Genomic DNA, 14,957 nt, shown 5'->3' on the forward strand with positions numbered 1-14,957 from the left:
CTCTCGTTCCTGCGTTCCAAATTTTCAAGCTTTACCCAGCAATTTATCACCTTGTTTCAATTCTTATATTATAATTTTCCAATATTGTATCCCTAATTTTAGATAATTTAACCCAAACCTTAAAAGCTTAATTTTAACATAATATTTATCCAAAATTTATCTTTTCTTATATTTTCATTTATCTTCATATTCCTTTTAACTAGCTTATTGGTGCCATATTGTTAATAATCTTACATCTTTCTTAACATTCATACAATTTACAATATTTTTGTAAATAGTCCTTAAATTTCTTCCAGTCCTCCTCCACAGCCTCTTCTCCCAGGTCTCGGATTCTGCCAGTCATTTCTGCTAGCTCCATATAGTCTATCAGTTGCATCTGCCATTCTTCCAGTGTGGGCAAATCTTGGGTTTTCCAGTACTTGGCGACGAGTATCCTTGCTGCTGTTGTTGCATACATAAAAAATGTTCGGTCCTTCTTTAACACCCTCTGGCCGACGATGCCCAAAAGAAAGGCCTCTGGTTTCTTAGGGAAGGTATACTTAAATACCTTTTTCAACTCATTATATATCATTTCCCAGAAAGCCTTAACTCTAGGGCAGGTCCACCAGAGGTGAAAGAACGTTCCTTCAGTTTCTTTACATTTCCAACATTTATTATCAGACAAATGGTATATTTTTGCAAGCTTGACTGGGGTCATGTACCACCTATATATCATTTTCATAATATTTTCTTTCAAGGCATTACATGCCGTGAATTTCAAACCGGTGGTCCATGACCTTTCCCAGTCAGCAAACATGATATTGTACCCAATGTCCTGTGCCCATTTTATCATATGACCGTTTGACCGTTTCATCTTGTGTATTCCATTTTAGCAGCAAATTATACATTCTTGAAAGTACCTTAGTCTTAGGTTCTAACAATTCCGTTTCTAACTTTGATTTTTCCACCTGGAATCCTATCTTTTTATCCAACTTGAAAACTTCTTTGATCTGAGCATAATGTAACCAATCTCACACTTTATCTTTTAATTTCTCCAAACTCTGCAACCTCCAATTATCTCCATCTTTTTCTATTATTTCCCAATATTTCGGCCATTTGGCCTCCATATTGAGTCTTTTCCGGGCCTTAGCTTCCATTGGTGATAACCACCTTGGGGTCTTATTTTCCAATAAGTCTTTATATTTTATCCAGACATTGAACACTGCTTTCCTGACAATATGGTTCTTGAAAGCCTTATGACTTTTGACCTTGTCGTACCACAAATATGCATGCCATCCATAAGCATTGTTAAAACCTTCCAGATCCAAAACCTCAGTGTTTTCAAGAAGCAGCCAGTCTTTCAACCAGCAGAAAGCTGCTGATTCATAGTACAACTTTAAGTCTGGCAGGGCAAACCCCCCTCTTTCTTTAGCATCAGTTAGTATCTTAAACTTAATTCTGGGCTTTTTGCCCTGCCAGACAAATTTGGAAATATCTCTTTGCCACCTCCCAAAACACTCCATTTTATCCACAATCTGTAAAGTCTGGAACAAAAACAGCATTTTTGGCAATACATTCATCTTTATAGCAGCAATTCGTCCTGACAAGGAAAGTTTCAATCTTGACCAAACTTCTAAATCCCTTTTAATTTCAGACCAGCATTTTTCATAGTTATCCTTAAATAGACTCATATTCTTCGCTGTTATGTTTACCCCTAGGTATCTTACTTTTTTAACCACGTTTAACTCTGTCTCTTTCTGAAACCTTTCTGATTCTAAAGGTGTCAATTTTTTTTCCAATACCTTGGTTTTCTGCTTGTTAAGTTTAAATCCTGCCACCCGACCAAACTCCTGAATCAATTGTAATACCCTTTTCGTACTAGACTCTGGCTCCTGTAGAGTCAAAACTAGGTCATCTGCAAATGCTTTAAGTTTATACTGTTTCGCTCCGACCTGAATTCCTTCCACCAACCGGTCTCCTCTAATCATATTCAAGATCACCTCCAGGACCGAAATAAATAGCAAAGGGGAAATAGGGCAACCTTGTTGTGTTCCTTTTTCAATTTTTGTATACAACTATTTCTATACTGCCATACCATAAAGCAGGACAGTGCTCATAATAAAGAGACAATGAAAAAGAATGCAATGTTTTATCACAATAGGAAGCTCAAGCTGCCATCAAAAAAATAAACAAAACATTTGCTACTCAGGATTGATTCACATGACCCCATTTACTCAGTATGTCTAGGGAATTGTGTTAATTTTGGTACATGGGAGCCCCAGCTTTCCAGCAGGTTTTAGCAATCTCACTGTAAGAAGAAGGGTAGCACAAGGCCCCCATTCAGCCCATATTTTGTTACGTTTCAGAGAGAAACTAATCAAACTTGCAGCACATTAAAAGAGGTTGGTGCTATGACAGAAAATGAACATTGCTGTGATGGCTCACACTGGTTTTACAATTACAGTGGTACCTCGGGTTACAGACGCTTCAGGTTGCAGACGCTTCAGGTTACAGACTCCGCTAACCCAGAAATAGTACCTCAGGTTAAGAACTTTACTTCAGGATGAGAACAGAAATTGCACGGTGGCAGTGGGAGGCCCCATTAGCTAACATGGTACCTCAGGTTAAGAACAGTTTCAGGTTAAGAATGGACCTCTCGAACGAATTAAGTTCTTAACCCGAGGTACTACTGTACACTGTAAAATTACACTACCAGCAGGATGGGATAGGATGCCCGTATTTTGGTCCCCCCCCCCCTTGAAGAGCCAGCTGCCAAGGGAGTGAATGTCAATGGGAGACTTGTCAGCGTAACAGTGCAATCCTATTTCTACTCAGAAGTGAGTCTCATTGTGCTGAATGGGCCTTACACCCAGGGAAGTGTGTATGAGATCCCAGCCAAAGGCCCACTGAACACAACAGAATTGTATTTCTAATGTATTGTATATGATAGGATATGCTGCAAGTATCTTGCCCAGTAGGAGATATGTGAAATTTAACCATCAAACCTGAGCCCTGGGCTCATTAGAGATAATTTTAACAGGAAAAGGTATCACCTTTGATTTCTTAGTGGGAATTGGTTTTGAATGCAGTTTGAAAAGAATTCATGCTATTATGAATTTTAGAATACCAAGGTCAGGCTCTGAAAGGAGTTCTTCCTTTGACCCAGCAGCTTACACACCTTGGGTAATTTGTATTTTTCTGAATTGTCATATAGAAAGGGTGGCAACTCTCAGGTAGGCTTGTAGGTCATATGTTATTTTGTCATTATAATAGAAATCCAGTATCTCTAAACCTTTCTCGGTAGTCACCTGAAGGCTCTTCTTCTAAGCTTTCGTACTACATTAAAATAGCACGAGTTCTGCAACGTTTCTGAAATGTCTTGACAGAGCTCACAAGGAACGTTATTGCCATTGCAAGATTATACTTTGAATTGGAAAGCCAGTACACTCACTCACTCTCTCTCTCTCTCTCTCTCTCAAATGTGCTTGCTAATAAGTGTCCCGCTGTTATCGTTTCAAGTGGCAGGTAAGTGTGCCCTTTTGTGAACAGCCGTACTCATTGCTTCGGTGTTTAACTTTGTTATGTGTGATAGCAAATGTGGCAAGAAATGTCCGGGATTAAAATAAATAGTACTGAGACAACCAGGCGGAACATGAAAAGAAGTGTGATTAATGCCACCGCACACACATTTTTAGGCTGCCAGAAGCTGCCTAAAATAAAAACAAACCAAATGTTTCTAGCCCATACACATGGTGCTGATAACGCCAAGGTTGCAGGTTCGATCCCCATATGGGACAGCTGCGTATTCCTGCATTGCAGGGGGTTGGACTAGATGATTCTCAGGGTCCCTTCCAACTCTACAATTCTATGTCCACGGATGCACCCAGCAGCACTGTGGGAAATGGCTGATCTAAAACACTCAACGTTTTGCTGAGGCATGGTAAATGCAAAGGAAAATAATGAAGAGAAAATATTTACAAGAGGCACAAAACAGTATGTTAGTAAGCCATCCTTCTTCGCCATCTTCTACATCCACAGCGTTACCAGAGAATTCTTTGTCTTCAAGCTGAAATCTCTGCCTAGCAGGAAGATTTAATTCCTGTTCTCAGAACAGGTTTGTCAAGCACAGTGCATATTCCCACTTGCAGAAGTTATTAAGCATTTATACAAGCTCAAATTATAACATTTGCTGCAAATGCTGCCAATACTAACAGGAATTTACTTGCTAACGCATCACAGTCAGTCCAAGCTGGGTAGGACACAGAAGAACAGGGAACGGACATTTTGTGAGGAGAATTGCATTTACTCATTTCCACCATGACAATTACTTTTAATACAGTCATATTCTATGTAGAAAGCTTCCAGTGGGAAGATTACCCTTGAGTATGTTTAAAACCACCCCAATAATTATCTTTCTAAAAGCATGGATGTAGGATTTAAAAACGGAATTATTCGCATCAGTTTCTTGGACTCTATGAACCATTTGCTTAGCATTTTAGCTATTACATGAAGAAAAACCCACAGCCTGACTAAATAGCCACTTTCCTCTTAGGCTGCTGGGTAAGAGAAGATGACACAACCTGCCAGGGCTTGAACAACTAAGTGTGCTCTTTGGAAAGATCAAACAATTGCACCATTCACCTGGAAACTGCAGGAACAGCAAAACCTTACGGTAAACTTGTGTGTTTTGGCATTTTAGGTTTAGAAAAGCTCTAACCCCGTAGCTGGATTGCTCAAGTCGGAATGCAAGCTCAGCAGCAGTACAGGAAAGAAACCCAATATAAAAGGTGATGCCTTTGGGAAGTACTGGAAGCAGCATCACACAATAAAAGTGTTAAAGGAATCAGTGGAACACAAATTTTACAGAGGCATTTCACAACACACAGCATCCAATATAGTCTAGTAAAAATAAGGCTGAGATAAAATAAATCATTTTTAGAATAACATTTAAGCTAGCAGAAGTAGCAACATACTAATAGCTGCAATGTCCAGTTTGATGCAAAATGAGGCTATTCTCCGTCACAAGTTGCTACTGGAAGTGCCTGAAAATAGAAACAGTTGAAAACTAACAGGCAGTGAGGCTGCAGTATCTCAATTTCTATAAGGTCAAATAGGTTCCCTTAAGGTCAAATAGGTCCCCTTATTTGATTTATTTTTATTATATATCTTCTCTTCTTCCTAAAGGAGGAAATGATTTTAAAATATTTAACAGGAGCATTTGTACCTTTAGTACAACACTCATGAAGAAAAACCTCTCTAATGCTTTTAACCCAAATACGTATTGTAAATTTCCTTCACTATACTAGCATCGACATAGAGTCGTACCTTGGTCCTTGAACAGAATCCGTGCTGGAAGTCCATTCGACCTCTGAAAATGTTCAAAAACCAAGGTGTGGCTTTCGATTGGCTGCAGGAGCTTCCTGCATTCAATCGGAAGCCACGGAAGCAGCATCAGATGTTTGGGTTCCAAAGAACATTCGCAAACCGGAACACTCACTTCTGGGTTTGTGGCGTTCGGGAGCGAAAACATTTGAGTCACAAGGCGTTTGAGAACCAAGGTACGACTGTACAGTATGTTGTTGTTTAACAGTCATTATCATAACCTGCTATCACATAGTCACACCCAGCCCAACACTTTGTTTGGGTTCAAGTCATGCTCAAGCAAGGTGCCTCAGGCCAATAGCAGCCAATATAGGTAAAAATGAATTAGGAAATGAGGTGTGCTTTACAGTATGTTGTGCCCAAGCCAGTTGTCAGGCTGGATACAATTCTATGCTTGCCCTGTGGGTCGCTGACCTGAGGTCCAAAGCACATTGAGGTACACACCTCAATTCCTTATGATTTTTAATACATTGGACATTATTGGTATGGGGCATCATGCTTGATGCCTGACAGTGTCTTGTCACTTCCTGTCTAGATCAAGATGGAGACCACTTTTTTCAGAGCTCTGAAAGAGGTCTCTGCAACCAGATGGGGCCTCTTTGAGGAACCACAGGAGGATGGCCTGCGGTGCCTGGGGTGATCCCCCCTCCCCACCCTATAATGAGGTCAGCCTGACAACTAGGAATAGGAGAGGCAGGAGAAGCCTTTTTGCATTGATCTAGGTACCGCTCCAGCGGGAAGGTAAACGGCGTTTCCGTGCGCTGCTCTGGTTCGCCAGAAGCGGCTTAGTCATGCTGGCCACATGACCCAAAAGCTGTACACCGGCTCCCTCAGCCAATAAAGCGAGATGAGCGCCGCAACCCCAGAGTCAGTCACAACTGGACCTAATGGTCAGGGGTCCCTTTACCTTTAAACACAGCAACTTACAATATTTTTCTTCTTATGGTAGCCCAATTGCTGTGGCAAAATACAATACAGGTACCGGTAGGTTAGAATTTACATGTATGTTTTGCTATCTTAACTGGACTCACATTATAATTGTCTGATCTTAACCATTATCAGCTGGAATCAACAGAACATAAAATAATGTTGTCAAGCCATAAGAACTGGATTTAGCCTAAATGAAAATCCAGGGTCTACACTGCTTTTTTTTTTGGTAGATCACTAGTAATAACACTTTCTATTCTGAGAACCTTGTAATAATGCCAACTGGCTTAGGTTGCCATGAAGCATGAGTCACGGCCGAATTGGCAAGCACTGTCCTTCAGTGAATCCCCTAATAGTTACTGCAGATGAGTCTCTTACCAAACTCAAGTCGAGAAGACTAGGGCTAGTACAATTCTTCCACAATTCTTGCACTGTCTGTTCCTTGAATTTTAAGCTTGCGAGGTTCAAGGACCTGTTTTATCTTTTGCAAGGAGCCTATATCAACAATTGCCAATGCATTATTAATGATAATATAATCTATCACAGATATATGGGCATGGATCCTGAGACCCCTGAATGAAAGGAAGTTGACAAAGAGAATTTTCATTCCCCTACTCACCCCAGCACCCTATCCAATGGGGGAGAGGAGACAAAAGTAGGCAGCTTGAACAAGCAGTTTCACTTGAAGCTGCATTTGAGGCTGCCTCAAAATGCTAACGTTAGAAGGCACATTTGCAGGAGGGGGCAGGTAGGTGGAAGGGGGTGCTTAACCCAACTCATGGCTGCCAACTCTCCCTTGAAAACATATTCCGGGGTTTTACTCCTTTCCCCTCAGCATGGAGAATAGCATTTATGAGGAGAATCGGTCAGCATGGAAATTATTAACCCAGCCTTCCCCAGCCTGGTGCCTTCGCCATGGACTATAACTCCCATCAGCCCCAGCCTCCAAAGCTGTGCTGGCTTGGGATCAATGGGAGTTGCAGTCCAAAATGGCTGAAGGACACCAGGTTAGGGAAGGCAGGTTAAGCACTAACGCCCTCCCTTCTCCACTACAAGCCCACCTCTCAACCCAGTTGTGAGATTGCCTTGGCAAATAAGGGGTTGGGAAGAGGCTTTTGTGAAGGTTCTGCCTCTAGGGAAAATACTTATTTCAAGAGCTTAGAGAAATCCTTTGTTATACCATCAGCATTTGCAGTGGGGTTGACCTTTTTCGAAATAAAGAGGAGCGGATGCTTAATTTAAACAGCTCTGCACAATGAACCAAACATTACAAGTACTGTAAAAGGAAATGCAACCCTCAGATCAAGCCCTCCAACAAGTCCCTTGTAACAGCCCCACTCAGAAAGAGATAACTCCAGCTGAAACACAAGTTGCTAGCAGTAAAGCAAGCTGTCCTGAAGGGTAGAAAATTAATGGGAGCTGCAGAGCCCCTCCTGGCCTTGGGGTGCCTTCTGTGATGCAAAGATGAATGCAGAATCTCAGGTCCCCTGCACTGAGACCACTCTTCAGGCAATTATTGAAGACTGGCAAAAGGCTTTCCAAGGACTTTCAGCTTTCATTACCAGGCTAAACATGAACAGTAACACACTTGGATGAGTAGCTTAGAGTGGTATGGAATATGCTGGGAGTGTCGAGGTGCAACTCAGCTTGCACTGTGGGCTGGTGTATCTGCATGAGAAAGGGCAGAGAGAGGAACCTCCAAACTTCCTAGACTGTCCTTGTGTTCATCTTCCTTCAGGGCTAGATGGATACTCTTAGGTAGGGTTGCCATATTCTGAAGAGCAAAAAAGAGGACGCAATGATGACTCTCATTTTAAATACCCCTACAGTATGTAGGCTATAGAAGCTGTGATATATTGCTAAGGGGGGCAGGAGAAGAGAAGAGGAAAGCAAGTCTTTAACCACCAGTTATATCTGTATCTCATCTAGAAAGTATAGCCAGAGACATTTTGGCAAATTTAAAAAATCCACCCGGACAGCATTTTTACCTCTGAAAAAGAGGACATGTCCTGAAAAAAGAGGACACATGGCAGCCCTAGTCAGTTGCTGACCTTACTTCTTATTCCCTCCTTTTCTTCTTCATGCTTTCCTCTTGACATATCTTCCCAGCAGACATATTTTGGATCTCTCTTCTCTTGAGACGCAAGATCAAGCATGGCTCATCACATCTCAACCTTAGGAAAGATTCCCATTCTATTTGGCTATCGACACGTATTTCCAGTAATAAATATTCACTTTGTTTTCTTAAACCCAGAGTCTCCATGTGATTACATCCAGGGAAAGTGTGCTTCTCCAACAAGGATTCTGCTTCAGTTCAGATTCTGCCGGCATTTAACTCCAAATGCTAAGAAAATATACCCCAGAACAGGTGCCAAAAGCAAAGAGACTGGAATTTACAGTCCTTTGCAGCCTCAACACTCCCAAGAACATATTTCAATTAAAGCATTAATAAGACTAGTAAGGAGGCTGCTTCTCTACTTCCTCTGCTCTCTGCTTTTAGAGTTCTCTGCAAGCCCCACTGGAATATTTTCCAGCTCCAGCAAAAAAAGAGAGTCTCTAAAAAGCTGCGCCTTATGCCTTTCATCTTCTGCCAACTTCAGATAACATTTTAAGGTTATACTGGCTTTAAGTCCTATGTTTCCAGAAAAAAATTAATGGAAGAACAGAGTGTAACTGAAGTCAGGGACACTGTTCATTCTGTTCATTCATTAAACTTAAAGTGCAAAAGCAAAAATGTGGTTCATAGGGATCAGAAGCACTGAATGCATTTTCCATATTTATCCACACTCAATGCCCTCATTATCACAGATTATTTAGTTCCACTCCAATCTGCATTCAGGCCAGACCATGGGACTGAGTTGACCACGGCTGAAATGATGGATGACCTTCACAGAGAGGGGAACAAGGAGAGCGCAACCTTGTTGCTGCTTCTTGATCTCGCAAGCCAAGAGACTGAATCAAGAGGGTACAGCACTGGAAGAGTGCTTTTCAGCCCCCTGGTGGTTACGCTATGGGGTGCTGCAGAGCACTATTCTATCTCCAGAGCTATTTAATGCTACACGAAGCCTCTGGGGGTGATCATTGGGAGCAAGATGCTATCAGAATGCTAACTACACTCAGTTTCATTTCTCCGTAACATCTGAATGAAGCTGTGTGGGCCCTGGGCTGGTGGCCTAGGTGGAGTGGTGAGATGGAGGAAGGAAAATAAGCTTAGCTTTAATTCTGGCAAGACAGAGGCACTATGGGTGAGTGGCTCCTGCATCCAAGAAATTGGTCAACTGCTTGCCCTGGACAGTTTTGCACTGTCCCCGAAGGAAGAGTTTTCAGTTTGGGGGTGTTTCTTGATCCAGCTCTGTCACTGGAGGCCCAGGGTAGCCTCAGTTGCTAGAAGCCCCTTTTACCAGTTGTAACCTTGTGACAGCCACATTCATTCCTGGACCAGAGAACCTGACCACAGTAGTTCAGGCACTGGTGACTTCAAGTTTGGATTACTGCAGTGCACTGTATGTGGGACTTCCCTTGTGCTTGATCTGGAAAACACTTAGTAGTTAGGACCTTTTTACCTGCCTTACCCCACTCAACCACTTCAGTTTGTGAAACTGGTACTACATAATACTCACTTATAAGAAATCAGTATTTTAGTGTGGCAGCATTTACTTTAATAATCTTAAGATACCTCTTTTTAACTGTTTTTAATCAATAATTTTAAGATGGCATCATAGAACTGTAGTGTTGGAAGTGACCCCAGGGGTCATTCCCCTTCAGTGCAGGAATCCTGCCCACAACCATCTCAGGGTGGGTTTGAACCACCAACCTTCTGGTTGACACAGGCAGATGCACTGAGCCACAGAGATCAGGTTTTAGTATGTATTTCTGTAAACTGCTTAGAGATTTTCCTGCAATCAAGCGGTATATAAATCCTGTTAAATATATTATCAAAATTGGGAGGTGCTACATGTGTTTTTAAAATCACTCTGGGACTCACACCATATTTGCAACCTGAATGGATAGTATTTGTAGGATATGAAAGCCAAAATACCCAATCCAATTCTGATACTTAGGCTTTATATTTTACTAAGTGGAATGACTGTAGCCTTCATGTTGAAAAGATGGCCTGTAGGTATATGCACATGGCAGGGGACTGTGAATTAGGGTTGTCATAAGTCCAGAATTTCCAGTACATATCCAGAATACTGCAGCCGAAAGCAGTGTCCAGTGTCAACAGTGTTGTTTTTGCTGATTTCCCTCAGAAATAGCTCATTTCTTTGAGATTTTGCAAAAGAAAAGTTCAACAACTTTTCTGTTCGGATTTTCACCTTCTGAAATATAGCAGCTCAAGTACAAAAGTCCTTCACTCTGCCTCCACTCTGCCACAAAGCACAGCAACAAAATTCAAGGAGCAATATTTCAAACTCTGCCAGCAAATCCCAACATGACCCACATTTAGCTTCTTCTCTCCCTTCTCTGGGCGACTGGTTATGCCATGTGAAGGTCAGGTGGCCAAACTCCCTGCTGACCTTTGCCATTAATTATCTGTGTTCAACTGCATACCCCTTTGGGCCTCCAGTCCCGCCCCTGTCCCGCCCAATCAGTCCCTTCAGCTTCTTTCCCTCCTAGCAAACAGCATATTTTTTCCCCTTCCCCAACTAATTAAACTTTCAAGCACACATAAGCTTGCCTGCATCTACTGGCTCCTACTTTGCATTACCTTACTCCAGCATTAAGAAACCAGGACACAGTTGTGGGTGGTGGCGGGTGAGCTGCACTCCTAAACTTTCCATAAGTATGTTTAGCACTACTGGAACATCAACTGTACTGGAGAACAAAGCTCTTCTGAATCCTTTGCTAATGGGAATAGGCAGAGCTGGCAGTAAGGCTTATATGCCTACCCCATCCTTCACTCAACCCTTAAAAACCAAATACAATCCTATTGCAATCTGAGGAGCTTCTTCCCAGGTAAGTATGCCTGGGTTTGCAGCCTAAAGCCTTTTGCCAGGATCAGAGAAGAACATCTGGCAAGTGTCAACAACAGTAATACTGCCTCCCCAAGTGCAAAGAATGTTACAGTACTAACCAGCCAACCAACCTTTTCTGTCTGCCCTGCAAAGGCACCCTTTGGAGAAAGAGAAAGAGAAAGAGAAAGAGAAAGAGAAAGAGAAAGAGAAAGAGAAAGAGAAAGAGAAAGAAAGGGATCTGGAGTCCAGTTATTCATATATTTACTGTATTGGCCCCCTGCTGCAGTTGACAAAAGGATGGAATCAAAGCACCATGACAATAAGCAGCATGTGAGTACACTCCCACCAGACAATGCCACATACCAGCTCAATTCCCTCAGGATGCTAAACAGCAGTAGACAGAATTGATTCACAACAAGGCTACCTCTATTGCAAGCATCAAGCAGATTTTCTTTCCCAACCTCCACCAACATATGATTGCTACCAGAATTAGCAAGGGAATAAGAATCTGTTTCTACTTCAGTATACAGGCTCACTAGATGGCTTTGGAAAAGTTGTCTATCTGTAAATTGGGAATAACCATCTGGCTCACAGGGCTGTCCAACCCTAACAGGAAATGAGTAGGTACTTCTGAAATTGCCACAGCAAATTTCTGTCAAAACTATGTTCATGACAATACGGTAGGCTTTCAAGATTATGAGTAAAGGTGCCTTGTGTTTTTTACTTTATTTACTGAATCATGCATCACATAAAGGTAAAGGACCCCTGGACGCTTAAGGCCAGTCAAAGGCGACTATGGGGTTGTGGTGCTCATCTCGCTTTCAGGCCGAGGGAGCCAGCATTTGTCCACAGACAGGTGGCCAGCATGACTAAACCGCTTCTGGCACAATGGAACACCATGACGGAAACCAGAGCACACGGAAACGCCGTTTACCTTCCTGCCGCAGTGGTACCTATTTATCTACTTGCACTGGTGTGCTTTCAAACTGCTAAGTTGGCAGAACCTAGGACAGAGCAATGGGAGCTCACCCTGTCGCAGGGATTTGAACCGCTAGCCTTCTGATCAGCAAACCCAAGAGGCTCAATGGTTTAGACCACAGCACCACCTGCTCCCATACAATCATCCCTGCAACCAATGTACGGTATGTGTTATGACTGAAATTCTTAAACCATCAGCTTGATTTATAAAGATAATAGTTCTGAGGCACTTGAACATTAAGCCTAACACAACCCCATGCCTATGTAATTGGGAGTCTCACTGAACCCAAAAGGACTTACAGGAACAGCCTTGGGCTGCACAAGTACTTACATCAGACACTCTCCATGTATGAAGGGGAAACAAAGGCTTATTGGCAGCATAGGGGTAAATAAAATACACAAATACCAAGCTGCAACAAGACAAAGACTTAAAATCTTCCCATTTATTGTAATATTAGCTTTCAAGGGACGCGGGTGGCGCTGTGGGTAAAAGCCTCAGCGCCTAGGGCTTGCCGATCGAAAGGTCGGCGGTTCGAATCCCCGCGGCGGGGTGCGCTCCCGCTGCTCGGTCCCAGCGCCTGCCAACCTAGCAGTTCGAAAGCACCCTCGGGTGCAAGTAGATAAATAGGGACCGCTTACTGGCGGGAAGGTAAACGGCGTTTCCGTGTGCAGCTCTGACTCGCCAGAGCAGCGATGTCACACTGGCCACGTGACCCGGAAGTGTCTTCGGACAGCGCTGGCCCCTGGCCTCTTGAGTGAGATGGGCGCACAACCCCAGAGTCTGGCAAGACTGGCCCGTACAGGCAGGGGTACCTTTACCTTTACCTTTTTAGCTTTCAAAGTCAAGAACCTACTTGTTGGCTTGACAACCACTAAAAAAAAAAATCTGAAGAGGGGGTTAATTGTTCTTATGCTGCTGTTTTAGTGTTTTAACTGCAATTTGTATCGCATTGTTGAGGACCTTGGGAAACTATTGAGGGCCAAATGGCAGCACAGAATGTAAAAAAAGAGATTAACAATAGTTCACTAGCTGCATGACAGAGGTTTTTGCTCAGAAAGCTCATGCTTGCTATATATATCTCTCAGATATGATTTGCCCCTATCCATGGTTAGCCAATATACAGTATTAAACATTATATATTATGACCGAAGTGGCAGTATGGTGCAGTGATTAGAGTGCCACACTAGAACCAGAGAAACCATGAAACTCCCTGGATCATCTTAGTCCATCCACTATCTCACAAATCTAGACATTGTTGTAGGAATAAAATGAGAGATAGGTCCCATTGAAAAGAATTACCCTAACCTACCAAAAGTTCCAAGAAGACACAGGAGTTTCTTAAGGCCATTTCCCCTATGCATTCTTTGGAGGATCATGCCCCTTTTCCACCCAAAACATGCATAGGGCTCACTTTGCACAGGTTCAAATTTCATGTCAATTACAAAAGCTCCCTAGAATCATGGCCTCTCAGGCTCATGGGGCTGCTTAGCCTCTGAATAGGTGAGCTATAAAAATATATGAAGATGACCTTCTCTGAGGATATGGAGAATACATTTCCTTCATTGCCACCAATTAACCACATATTCACCCAAATATTAATTAGGCAGCAGAGCTTCCAAACAGGTCAGAGCTCTCACACATCTCGAATTAGAAATTTACCACTGCAGGGAAAGACTCCATATAGTTTGGCCCGGGTCGTATTAACTTGGAGGCAAGACCATCACATTTACTTGGAAGAAAGCATGCTTCGGATCGCAGCCCTGCACATCTATCGCTAAATGATGAAGAAGGTGTAATTAACAGAAAGGAGATAATTTCAGGCTTAGCAGTTCTGCAGAAGGACCAACAAGGAAAGGAACTCTTACTACAGCTAGCAAAGAACTCTTACTACAGCTCGAGTTATTATTACTTCTGATTTCACACATGCGGCGGCCAAAAGGCGAGCCGAGCGCTCTAGGGCGCTAAAATAACTCGAGGAAACGGAAGGCGCCCCTTTGGGAGCTTTAAAAATTATTACGGTGGCGGTGACGGGTCGTGTATTTCAGGGAGAGGAGGGTGCCTCTGGAGGGGGAAAGGGCTGTTCTTTTCCCAGCCTCCTCACTTTCCCAGCTCCCCGTTCAGACCGCGCGCCCCGAAGGCTGCTGCCCCACATCCCAGGTGCTGTGCCGTCGGCCACCTGCTGCCGTTGCCTCCGCCAAGCAATAAAGCGGGACAAAGGGGAGGCGCCGGGCGGGCAACGCACCTGCCGCCAACAGCAGCTCGTCGTCCCCTTGCCCAGATTCATGCAGTTTTCCCACACAACTCATATTTCCCCAAAAAGAGGGACCCGCTGACGGCGGGCACCGTCTTCACGACGCACCTGCAAGGCGCAGCCAAGGCAGCCTCTCCTGGCAAGGGAGCGCTGAGCACCTGCCCGCGCTGAGCTGCTCGCGAGGGGTCTCTCTCTGAAGGGAAGGGATGCCTCCTCAACCCTCTGCGCCTTTGGTAATGCGCGCCCGCTTCTCCACCACGCAAGATGCGCGCAGCTTGACCGAGCCGCGCTCGCGCCCTCCTCGCCTCGCTCTCCAGTCCAACCCTTCCTTACAACTCTCCTCCTCCTCCAAGCCGGCACCTGCTCCTCCGAGCCGCTCCTCGCTCGATTCACTCGCCTCCCCACCACCCCGGTTCTTTCGCTCGGCGCTCGATTTGTTCGTTTCTCTCTCCATCGCAGGGTCAGGAGCTGCGCAGGCGCGGAG

General features: G+C 43.7%; 1 protein-coding gene across 7 annotated transcripts in view; it reads right to left on the bottom strand.

Annotated features, from left to right (window-relative positions):
* Window positions 1-14,949, bottom strand: part of LARGE2 (LARGE xylosyl- and glucuronyltransferase 2) — a 48,014-nt gene extending 33,065 nt beyond the window's left edge. For 3 of the 7 annotated variants that reach the window (XM_083750302.1, XM_083750312.1, XM_083750307.1), the window contains exon 1: window positions 14,582-14,892. The gene's annotated coding sequence lies outside the window, so the exon portion shown is untranslated. Of the gene's footprint in view, window positions 1-14,581 lie in introns of all 7 variants that reach the window. The other 4 variants (XM_083750309.1, XM_083750304.1, XM_083750314.1 and 1 more) reach the window with 4 other exon arrangements.
* Between the last annotated feature and the right edge of the window lie 8 nt (window positions 14,950-14,957).

The sequence above is a fragment of the Podarcis gaigeae genome (genome assembly GCF_964106915.1).
Source record: "Podarcis gaigeae genome assembly, chromosome: 1".
Lineage (NCBI taxonomy): Eukaryota > Metazoa > Chordata > Lepidosauria > Squamata > Lacertidae > Podarcis > Podarcis gaigeae.